This window comes from Passer domesticus, chromosome 1, assembly GCF_036417665.1.
Source record: "Passer domesticus isolate bPasDom1 chromosome 1, bPasDom1.hap1, whole genome shotgun sequence".
Lineage (NCBI taxonomy): Eukaryota > Metazoa > Chordata > Aves > Passeriformes > Passeridae > Passer > Passer domesticus.
The window spans coordinates 3,897,101-3,909,668 of NC_087474.1; the positions used below are offsets into that span (position 1 = coordinate 3,897,101).

The 12,568-nt window shown below is 48.4% G+C and overlaps 1 protein-coding gene across 5 annotated transcripts in view; it reads right to left on the bottom strand.

The window, feature by feature from the left end:
- The window catches only part of LOC135302560 (mitogen-activated protein kinase kinase kinase 3-like), a 76,739-nt gene that overhangs the window by 61,327 nt on the left and 2,844 nt on the right, over positions 1-12,568 (bottom strand). The window contains exon 2 of one of the 5 annotated variants that reach the window (XM_064423260.1): positions 7,832-7,969. The exons of 3 other annotated variants lie outside the window; for them this stretch is intronic. The gene's annotated coding sequence lies outside the window, so the exon portion shown is untranslated. Of the gene's footprint in view, positions 1-7,831; positions 7,970-11,069; positions 11,165-12,568 lie in introns of those variants that run through there. One more of the 5 variants, XM_064423341.1, reaches the window with a different exon arrangement.

Here is a 12,568-nt window from a genome sequence, read left to right on the forward strand (position 1 = left end):
CAGCCCTGCCTCTGCAGCTTCAACATCTCAGAATATCTGTGTGAGACTCCTTGGGGCCCCTTGCACAGGAGACCCCAAATAAACAGTTTTGTGCTAGGATTGAGAGATGAACAGGACTTTTTTGGTCTTTAGGTTGCTGTTTATTTTTTATTTTATCAGAAGGTCTGCAGGCTGTCTACACCAGACTCAGCACACAAGGAGAAGACAGTAAAAAAGCCACTTGGTGTACAGTTTCAAGGTTTTTTTAAAGTTGTTTTGTCCAATTAACTTTTAAAATGTACTTTACTTCTACTTTTCTACTAATAACTAATTATTTGTCTATCGTGCAATATCTACATTGCAGCTCTCCCCAGCTAATCATTCTATACCACTAACACAACAGAAAATACAGTAAATAAAAAAAAAACATTGCCCAAAATCTTCCATTTTGTCTTCTATCCACTTCCATACTAAAAACCCAAAACTCCAGATTTTTCACCCTGTAATAAACTATACTATTATCTATTTTACACACTCATAAATTCCAATTCATCTCAAAGCCTTAAAAGCCCTCTCCATAAAAGAAAGTTAAAAGCAAGGTTTTTTAAAAAATCAAGACTTATCAAAACAGAGGCATATTCCCTATGCCCTAAGTTCCAACAGGTATCAAATGCATAACCAACCTCATGGCTGATCCAACAGGGATTTTAACACTAAGCGACCAAGCTCTGGACTGGGAAGGAGGGGGATTATTGTATTTGCAGGGCATGGCAGGAAGGAAGGATGAATCTCACTCCATGTTCTCAGAAGGCTAATTTATTATTTTATTATATCATATTAAAGAATACTATACTAAATTATACTAAAAGAATACGAAAGGATACTTACAGAAAGGTAAAAAGACAATAATGAAAACTCGTGACTCTCTCCAGAGTCCTGACACAGCTTGGCCCTGATTGGCCAAAGAGTGAAAACAACTCACACCAGAATCCAATGAAACAATCACCTGTGGGTAAACAATCTCCAAACACATTCCACATGAGCACAACACAGGAGAAGCAACTGAGATAAGAACTGTTTTCCTTTTTCTCTGAGGCTCCTCAGCTTCCCAGGAGAAAAATCCTGGGAAAAGGGATTTTTCAGAGAATGTGACAGAAGATCCATCCCGTGGCCTTGGCACAGCATGGTGGCAGGACCAGGGCTTTGAAGCCACTGTGCCAACTCCCACCCTCGCCCCACCTCATCCCTGGCCCACTTTCTCTCCCTTGCAGCACAGAGGATAACACACCACACCTGTCCATGCAGGAGCATCCCCCCAGCCCCTGTAATGCAGCATTTCCCCCCAGCCTGCCCGATCAATAGTCCCTGGCAGCCATCCCCCTGCACAGCTTCCTCCTTAACAAGCTTCAGCCTCTCCCCCGCAGCCTACCTGGCTTTTATTGATCCCAGCCAGACTTTCTGATCGACTGCAAAGCCCAGGGCTCAGGACTAATTGACCACTCTCTGCTCGCTCAGCAGCCACCTGGCTGATTTGCTCCTTCTCTGTGGGCTACAAGCACAACCTCCACAGCCCATGGGGAGATCAGGACCCCAGCAGCCACCACAAATTTTGGCAGGTCCTCTCCTTGCTCATGCACTTCTCTGGATTGAGATTTCTCCAGTGGGAGAAGGCAGAGCTCAGTGAGGGTTTAGTGGCAAGCAAAGATTCAAATCCAGCTGTGGTTTTGGGCAGAAGGACCAGGTTTCTGCACAGCCCCAGGACTGTGCTGCCTCCAGGAGCTGCTGGCTCATGCCTGCCATCAGTGGGGTGCTGATGGGGTCACGAAACAAGTGTGTGGGGCAGCTTCCATGGAGGCTTTGTTCTTGTCCTCTGGACTTGCAGTACCACATGAACTCAAGTGCACTTGCCTTCACAGTAAAAAATGAGCCATGAACAGAGCAGGAACCAGACTGTGAGCACACAGCCACGTGCTCACAGAACCTTACAGCCTGCAGAGCACACACACAGAGCTCTCAGGGCCTCCCAGGTCTGCCCTGCCTCTCCTGCCAGCCCTTCCCCACCCAATTTTCCCAAAGCTGTGGTTCTGCAGAGCCTGAGCACAGCCTGTTGCTTGCTGCAGTGCACACATGGCAGCTTCTTCTCCAGAAGAGTTGCCCAAGCTGTGCCATCACCCAGCACTCCCCCGGTGCTGCTCTCACTCTGCTTTGTTCCCCAAGCCCAGTGAAGGGAAGGAAGGATGATGACACTGAGGAAAAGGGGGATCTTGCCTCTAAACCCAGCTCAGGGCATTGCAGAACTTGAGACCGAGAGCATGACAGCTCACCAAAGCCAAGAGCAGACTGCAGGGGAGGCAGTGGGATGAGTAATTTCCTCTGCTACCATGTCCAGCCTGGTGTGGAGCAATGGAAAGTCACCGTGGGCATTTTGTCCAGCTCAGAGAAAGTCTGACCTGGAGACTTTGAGAAAAGAGAAGCCCATCACCCTTGAGAGACCACGACCCATCAAGGCAGCTGTAGAACACCTCTGAACTGGCAGACCAGCTGCTCAGCTGCTCCAAAATCAGGTCACTTATTAGGCACAGTGGGGAAGCAGTCAACTACTTTTAGAAGAAAGCTCTGGAGAAATACAGCTCAGCTCAATATTGATTCCCACGGCTCCGTTACAGACAGACAGAATTAATTTCCAGGATGGAAAGAAACATATGCCTGTGTATCAAAACAAAATACAGAAGCCTTTCCAGTCCTCCAGCTGCATTTCAATGCAAACCAGAAGGCTGTCATGATAGAAAGATTTCAGTTTTCTAATTAATCCTCCCTGCTGAGAGTTTAATGCTGCTAACTGATGGGGAGAGGTGGTGTCCAGACAGGGCTTGCAATTCCTTTTTACATCTTTAGGCCAAGTTTTCTCTAAATCAAATAATAATAAGGCAGATTTGTTCCCTGTGTGCACTGTGCCCTGCTCCAGCTCCCCCCTCCCTAGGAGATGTCTGGTGGAGGGAAGGGAGGCAAAGCCCATGTCAGAGCTCTTTACAAGTGTTGGAAGTTTTCCTGGAAAACGTCATCTGTGATACTGTCACTTCCACAGGACAAGCCAAGAGAAAGACCAGTGGTGCCAGGGACACTGCCTGTACCATGAAACACCCTCCATGGATCTGGGAGAGCTTCTCCCCGTGCAAATGAGCAACTGCTCAGCCAAGAGATGTCCCAAAACACTTCCAAAAACCACACAGAATGTACTGTGGTGTCAGGAAATGGATGATCAGAACAGCCCCTGGCGCCCAACCAAGTGCCACCACCAGCAAAATATGTCACAGGTGCAGAGGAAGGTTGGCTGCTCACCTGCACCACAGAACAGTTCTCATCCTTAACCCTAAATATTGATCCTTAACCCTAAATATTGATCTCACACTTAACCCTAAATATTGATCTCACACTGGTGTTGACCAGGAGACACCTCTAGAGCCAGCAGAGTGATCCTAAGTGCAAAAACCAACAGCCTCAGTAGGAGAAGGCAGTTCAGCATATGCCTGGATAGGAAATTCCTGCTCCCATTCCCTACAAGAGCACATGCTCCAGTTCTTTCCTGATCAGAATTTCTGCCTTTGCTCTCAATACTCAGTGATTCCAACCCGAGCTGCAGTTGGGGAATGAGGAATAAAAACCAACCCACGTTCACCGTGCTGTGGTTACTAAGCAGTGATAAACCAAGCAGTGCTGATGGTCCCCAAGCTCTGGCCTGACACTCCAGCACTGCTCTGTTTGTCATGGCAATAGCATTTCCACCTGCACCTCTCTGACATCTCCTCTGGGAGCCCTTGCACACCACTGCTGTAGATCACGGCCAGCAGAGCCCAGGCCAGCTGTGCAGAGGGCCAGCTGGCTGACCTCTCCTTTCCAAAAGGCTTCTATTTTTTCCCCCCCTATTATTATTAGTTTTCAAGCCACCTACTCCATCATAAATATCAAGTAAAATTAGCTTATTCCTAGAATGCTATAAAAAGACAAGCTCATGCCTGCACAAACTGACAGCAAGTTAAGGGGAAGGCTCCAAACACGCCAAGAATGTCAAGTCGAGAGCTTTTGGCCCTTTTACTACAAAATCCAATTGCTGCAAGCAACAATTGCAATTTGCAGGTTGTGTCACATGCAGAGTCCCTCACCTGCACAGGCTGCTGCTCCTCAGTGCCCTGAGCAAACCCCTCCTCTCTGCCCAGCAGCCTATTAATAAATATACACCAGGGAGAACAGCCAGCAGGGAGGCGGATGAGATGATCTAACAGGACCTTTTCCATCTCTTAACTTTTCTGCTTAGTCACAGGACAAATATCTCCCACATTGCAGAGGAACACACTGGCTCTGCTCGCCTGCCTGTGCTGGGAGAGTTGCCCTCTGGAGATGTTTTGTTTTCTAGATGTTCACAGAATCCCAGAACAGCTCTGGTGGGAAGGGAGCTCTGGAGAGCTGAAGGAGGCAGCACAGGATCCTCATTTTTGTACTCTCAGAATACTTCTCTGGGCTCTCAAGCCTGCTGCTGTCCAAGACGGAAAGGCACTTCATTTACTTTTGCAAAAGGCAGGTTGGCAAGAGCACAGACACCAAACATCCAGGTCAAGCCTCCTGTGAGAGACTGTCAGAAAAAAAGCTCAAAAAACCCAACCACCCCAGAAAGGGAAATGCAAGGAACCCCAGGGTTTGGGGAGAAGAGGCTCCAATGCAGCTTAGGTGGTTATGTTGACATGGCAATTTCCACTGGCACTGATTCATGCCACAACAGCAGCAAGGCTCTCTCTTGGTTTTAAAATGCCTGAAGAGAGCAAAGCTTCCACAAGAGACCATCCTCACACATAACCCAGAGAGCACCTGAGAGCCTCAAGGCCACAGAGCTGCAAATTTCACCATGCAAGGAGAAAAATATTTCACCAGATAAACCATAAAAAAGACCCCACACCATTTAAAAAAACCCAAAAAACACAAAATCAACCAACCAAACAAAAAACACACAAATAAAACCACCCAAAATACTCACCAAAAGCCACACAGCCTAAATATCTCTTGCAACAAGATGGACACCAAGGGATGGGGCAGCTGGGAGTAGAAGGTTCTGCTTCATTTTCTGCTGAACAATGGGATAACCCTGAGCATTGCAAATTCTCACAGGATTCTGTGTTTTTCATAAGAACGTTGTTCCTGGAGTCACATGATTACATCAGAATCCACACTTCCCCCTTTTTTTTTGTTAAAAAGAAGTATTTGCAGATGTCAAAAGTTGAAGAAGTGTAAGTCATGTCTGAAACGCTCAAACAAGAAAGAATAGAAACATCTACTTTAAAATAAATAAATCTGTATTTTTTGGAGGAAAGAATGTGATCCAGAATTCCTTTTCACCAACACTATACACTGGAAACCTTAGACTGGACAGGGAATGACTTAATTTTGGGGAGAGTGGGTTCCTTCAACATCTCCATCTGTATGTTATAGATCAAAAAATACAACTTTCAGGGCAACACCTGCCTAGAAATGAAGCAGCCCGTTTGGGGTGCCCTGGTACTGGCTTTCCTAGTCAAAAGAACATTATGCACTGGGGGACAATATCAAGGCACAGCAATTTTAAAATAAAATAATAATACAGCAGAATGTCTTTCCAAATTTTGCTCCCACGTCTTTTATCCAGCATCAAGCAGGGTAAAGCCACGGAATTCAGCTATGCCAGCTCACCTGCTGGCATTCCCTGCTCACCAAAACCACCAGATTCACAGCTGCTGGTGGATCTTGCCCAGCAGAAATTTACCTGATGGTAAAAATTAGTCTATAAACACTTGACCTTTTGAAAAAGCCTGTGTTGGATGCCAGAGAGCTCATCCCATGGTCTTGCTGAGCCTGGGGCAGTGTCACCATGGCACTAGAAGCACCTGGGCTGCAGCTGCCCACCAGTTCAGAAAAATAAACTTTGGCCACGTGTTCAAATACTCACAAGCACCACAAAGAAAAGACCTCAGCTTACGTTTATTTCCTATTTTTGCATGGAACAAAACAATTAAGACCTAGAAGATCTGTGGTGTGCTAGGCCATGCACTGAATACATTTCATGTATTAAATACATTATATTCATGTATTAAATACATTATATCCATGGAAAAAATAGGGTAAGGGCTACACTTCTGGTTACATCAGTGGTCTTTACCCATTCTGTCCAAACTAACTAGCAGAGATGCAGAGAAATGCAGAGGTGGAGGAGAAGATGAAGGGGCTGAGCAGCTGAGGAGCTCACAGCAGCTCCTGGCACAGGGTGCTTGGGCAGGCAGCAGCCCTGAGCCAAGCCCTGGGGTGGCATCCATCACCCTCCCTGGAGCTGAGCCGTGCCATTCCTCGAGCTCCAAGGCTTTGCTTTTCGTCAGCTTTTCACAGGGACAGCAGCAGCTCAGCTCCTCTGCTCGCCGGGCTCAGAGCAAGGGAAGCTCTCTGGCAAAGCTCTGGGACTCTGCACTCTCCCAGCCCAGCTCCCAGGGCAGGCAGCACAAACCTGTTCAGTCACATTGCTCCCGTCAGCCCTGGCCCAGGGCCACCGAGCTGCTGTGCTCCTGCTGCTCCCAGCACGGAGCTGCAGCTCCAGCCATCCCTCAGCACTCCAGGACACGCTTCTGCCTGCCCTGGCTGCAGCATCAACCCTGCACAGACCATGCCCAGCACCGGAGGCTGCTTCACAGCTATCAAATTCACACCAGACCCTGGCTCCTGCCAGCCCTGCAGAGGATGGGCACACCAAACCCACAGCAGCACAAATCTCCCTGTCCAAACAATTCATTACCTTCTGCCTGCCCAGGATTTCCCCTCCCTTCTCTCTGTCTGCTCTCAGGTGCCTGCAGAGGGTGGCTGGCCTTGGGAAGGATTATCCCAGGGGCTGCTGCAGAGGTGTCAGAGCACCTGGGGACCTCCTGCCCTCTGAAGCTGTCACAGGGCTCTGACTCTCTTCTGGTTAATGCTTATCTTGCTGCACTTGGTTCTCAAGGATGTCTGTGCTGCTGCCTTTGAACCACGCAGGAAAAAAACAGAAAGTGAACCCAGGGCCTACACATAAATAAATGAATATTTTAAAATAATAATATATAAATATAAAAGAATAAAAATATTTTAAAATAATATTAATAACATAAAATATTTTTAAAATAATAATCAGATTAACCAAATAATCAGATTAACTAAAACACCTCTTGCTAAGACTCTGCTCTGCTGCATCAAAGTCCCCTATTTGAGCAAACACGGTCAAAAAAGAAAAAAAAATATTAAATTACAGTTTTGTTTGTAGAATTTCCTTTGTACCTCCTTCTCCTTCCCCAAAAAGATTTGCTCTAAAAGGAAAATACCACTCATCGTGTTTCTATCCTTGCTTATTTAAGAGGAGAACCACAGCCTGTAATATTATTAGCACCTTTCCCCTTTTTACACCAAACCACGACTAAATGAAACATGCTACAAAAACTGAACAGACATGGAAGTTACAGGTCCTTTTTTTTTTATCCCATTTTTAAAATGAAGTAAGTACTTTCTGAGCCGAGCTCTAAAAACCAGATCACACATACAAAGAAACGAGTTTGGAAATCCCCCTCCCTCCACCCCCACTGCTATTTGCTAAGGAAACCAGATGCCCAAAGCCAGCCAAAAAATGATCTCAGCCATTCTTAAGAGAGCCTACAGTGCATTTTCATGAGTCATGGAAAGCAACAACTCGTTGCTTTGGTAATGCTAGGTAAGCAACTGGTCACCCATCCCCAACCAGACCTCCAGCAGCAAATCAAAGAGCAGCCCCTGTCTTGGCAGGTTACGTCAGAGGCAGCCCCAAAACAGAGCAAGGTACCTTGCAGGAGGTTTGATGGGAGATGCCACAAGTTGTGTCCCATGCAAGCATTTGGCACAGCCTTCAGCAGCCAGCATCCCCCAGGGTCCTGAGCTGGGGTGGTGTCAGTGCTCCACGCTCGGGGCAGGCAGAGCTTCCCTGCAGAGGGAGGCAGGGATTAGCAAGAATCCTCTTTGGGCTGGAGGCACTCCTGCAGGGACACACTCCTGGACATGGCCATGAAGGTGGTGATGTCCTGTGATGCAGCCCAGAGCCCTTCAACCACACCTGTGCAAGGTTTTGGAAATCCAGCCCAGTACAGGTCAGGGAGGGGGTCAGATCCCCATGCACCAAAGGGAGATCCTGTTCAACACGTCCCATGTTCTTCCACAAACATTTCCCACTTTCATCAGCTCCTGGTGGCTCCCACAGCACCCACACAGCCACTGCTGCCTGGGAAGCTCCCTCAGGGGTGAGACACCAACCTGCACCTCCCTGGCAACACCTGCATGAAAAGTGAATCAACTTCCCAAGCTGAACCAGGTACAGGAAGCCTTGCTCCATCTCATCAAGCCTCAGGGCACCACACCACCTCCCTGGGACAGCCCCACTGGGATCCTGAAAGGGAAGCTCTCCAGCACAGGATTTCCTGGACACAGACTAAGCCTAGAATTAGCTCATTCCCATCCAGAGATGAAGACAGTTACAATCTTCAGCGCTTTTTGTGCTAAGTCCAAAAGCCAACTGTGAAAACACATCCTCAGCTCTTACAGGCTCACACCAGATTTTATTCACACCTGTAATGCTGGAGGTGAAGTTGCTGAAATATTGGAATGATTAAACAAACAGTTTCTCTCTTTCTCTTGTGTCATCAGCCAGGTGTGTTGTGCATGTCTTTAACATTTCATATTCTCAGGAAGAGCACTGTGGAGAGTCTCAGTAAGCACCCCCAAACCAAACAAAAATAGGCAAGAATGGGCAGAGTTCCTCAAATCCTTAATTTCACGTCACAAGAGGAGCGAGCAGACCTCAGCCTAGGCCACCAGAGAAGCAGATCCAGGCAGCAAAGCCACCAGGAGCCATCCTAGCAGAAAGCTGAGGACAGGAGAGGGACAGAGCCCCACTCTGGTGTGTGGCTCCCCACCAGGGAGCCCTGACAGTCCCTGCCAGCCCCAACACCCACCAGGCTGCTCCAGATGTCAGCAGGGCTTCCCTTGGCTGCCCCTGCCAGAGGAGGAGCAGCTCCTGGGGCTTAACAGGAGCCAAGAGCAGAGTTTTCCAGTGCAAAGCCAAGAAATTAACCTGACAGGACTCGTCCCATCATGAACTCCACCAAGGCACTTCAGCCACGGCCACCATTCAGAAGGAACACATGGTGAGCACTAAAATGATGCTTTTCCCAAACATTTTCCCTCTGGCACAGCACAGCTCAGCTCAGGAGCAGCTCAAATGCATCCTGCAACAACATCCAGAGCCGGACCTTGACCCTTTCAGTAAAACCAATGATGTAATAAGCTAAGCACAGCTCTGTTTATCTCTTTTACTTGCTACCAGCACCATCCAAAGAGAAATAACTGGAATATCTTGCATATTTCTCTAATGACTCTTGCTGTTCTGTTAGCACCAGCACGGAGGGACTAAGACCAAGGAGCAGCAAACCAGTGGTTTATTAACCACGAGGTGCTGAGGTTTCCCAAAAGCCACTCTCCAAGAGGAAATCAACAGAAGGATTCTCATAGAGGGACCAAAGCTGCAGTTTTGTGCTGAAAGGCAAACAGAAGGCATTGAGGCTGCAGTATGAACACCTTCCACCAGCAAGGAAAGCTCTTCAGGATCTTGGCCCAGCCTGGTATGTTAATTGAAGGATGCTTCATCAAACAAGCCCCACGCTACAGCAAGGCACAGATCAGACTCAGCAAAAGGAAGCCCAAATCTCTGATTTGAGGTACTGGTTATTATTCATCACTTACACACTGCTCCCGAACCTCTGTGTCCCACAGACCCAGCTCACACACCCCCACAGCACAGTGATTCCAGGGTTATCAGCCCTCTGTAGGCAGCACTATCATCAGCCCCCATCTGCATCACCCAGGTGCAGATAACAGTGTTATCAGCTGCCCTCTGCAGTGACTGCACTGACCCTGCAAAAGAGGGACAGTTCCCCCAGGTAGTGACAAAGAGGAAGAGGAGAGAGGCTGAAAGGAAGAGGGTATTTGAGGGAGAGTTTCTCTGCATGCACTCTCACCTGTTCTGCCTTAACTTCACCACCTCTGATAACAAATCTCACCTTTTCCCCAAACAACCCTTCCTTATCAAATCACTGCCCCATGCAGGGGATGCCCCAACCCTTAAATCTGTATTTGGACAAGATATCACTGTTATTAAGAGCTGGTGAGAGCCAGATGTGCCCACCACCCTCTGTCCACCACCCTTCTGCAGAATCCTCATGGCTTGGCATAGAGCCCTGTTGCCACCTTGCACAGTAAAAGGTGCAGACAGCCCACTGTGAAGAATTCAGGATCTGCTAAATTCTTCTGGGCTCTTATTTACCATGGATTGCACTGCGCTATTTCCAGTTCACAACTAAACTGTGATGATTTGACTTCAGCTCAGTACAAAAGCCCCAAAACAAGAGGTTGCAGCACAAAAGTACTAAGCAATTCGAGTAATCCACCATCCTCACCACAAGGGACTTCCATGCACATCCATAGAATGGAACAGTTCAATTGAAAGGGACCTACAGTGATCACCCAGTCCTGACCCTTCAGGACTGCAGGACAAGGACAACCTCAGCAAGGACAGACCTCATCAGGTGTGCCAAAGCAGCAGCATCTTCCTCTGTCCCTCTGCACAGGTTCAACACAGGCTTCACTCTTACACACAATATCTGTGCTAAGGACAGTCACCTGCAAAGTTTTCAATATTTCCTTGGGATTTGGGAGCACCTGAAAGCCACTGTGCACGACACACTTGCACGTGGACAAGGCAAACATAACCCTGCCAAAACAGGAGCACTCAAAGCATTGCAGGGGCCACAGAGCACTGATGGATTTAAGGCGTTCTTACCTCCATCACAAAGACTTCTTATCGCACAAATTACTTTCCCAAAGCAGCGGTACAAAGTCTTTTTCTCCACCTGAATCACCCAGCTATCAATCAGATGACTTTTTGTCACTTGGCCACAGGAGTGTTGCAGAGCGCCTCTAATCCACCCACCCAGGGATATTTTTTTTCAAGCAATTTGGTGTTTAATCCCTACCTGAAGGCTTGACCCATCCTCCCACCGCCAGGACCTGGCCTGAACACGTGCTGTTTGCACAGCAGCCCACGCAGGATCTTGGCCAGCTCCTTCCAGGATCCGTCCCGAGGCGCTGGGCACGGCGCGCTCTGCCAGCCGGACTTTGTCCCAGGCAGCTTCTGAGCCAAGCCTGGCCCAGCTCCACCCTGGTTCACTGCTCCTACAGTGCAGCTCGTTCTCCCTGCCCTGCACAGAGTCATTTCCCAGAGTGGAGAGGATAAAATCGCAGAGGCTCTTGCAGGAGTGACAATTAGTTCTGCATAAAATGGTGGCCAGCCTGGGGTTTAGCTCAGGAGAGCAGAACCAACCACAGATTCTCATTAAATTCTGAGCCACTTTGTCTCCACTAACATTTATGGTAGAGTCTTACAGAGCAGAAAAAAAGGTGCCTGGGGAATGCATTTTGGGAGCTGAACCCCCTCTTCTAGAGGGCACAGGTAGATCTTTCACTTTTGACCTCTAAAAGGCTCAGGACAAACCCTCTGGGCTCCCTTCACAGACATTCCCAGTGCCCTGGGAACAGAAGCTGGCACCTGAGAGCAGACACAGCGATGACATGCAATGCTGTGTGCCCATACTGGACACAGAGACAGGGATGTAGAGCTGCAAGGGTCCCCATCACGGGCCAGGCTGATGCTGCTTCTTCCAGCATCCTGCTCTCAGCCTGGCCCCAAGCCCTGTGGCTCCAGGGGAAGATCCTGGAACAAATTCCCACTGCCAAAACAAAGCAGGGAGCCAGGTGCCCCCTGCCTGCAGCCCCTCTAGTGTTCTTCCTGTGCTCCTCATGTCCATGCAACAGGTCTGCTGCAGGGAACAGCTCCCCAGGGCCTGGCATTGGTTTTTAAAGGAGATCTTAGCTTTTAATTTCTTGTGTCATTAAAGATGAACTGAGACACACTGATTGGATCACAGAATCGTTAAGGCAGAAAAGACCTCTGACATCATTGAGTCCAATCATTAACTCAGCACTGCCGAGTCCACCACTAAACCATGTGCCACATCTACACTGTTTTTGAACACTTCCAGGGATGGTGATTCCACCACTTCCCCGGGCAGCCTCTTCCAGTGCCTGACCACCCTTTTGATTTGGGCACCAGCAGCATTTTAGTGACCAAAAGGAAAATTACTTGGCTAGACCGGATCAGAACTGCAGGGACAGACAGAAAACAGACAAAAATGCCCCCATATCCACACTCCTGCATGCTCACCTGCACAGACAGAAAACCCCTTATCTTGCCTGTCTGATGCTCACCACAGCACTGACCACATCAGATGAAGGCTCGTGCCACATGGGATATGGGGCCAGCCTGCGGAGACAGCGTGGTTCAGCCACAACTGGGATGACATTTACCACCTCTGCATCTCACACTGCACTCAGGAAAGGCAAAAAAGGCACCAGAAAGAAATGCTGAACTGCCCTGGCCTGTGGGAAAGGGGACCTGCTCCTTGGAGGGACTCAC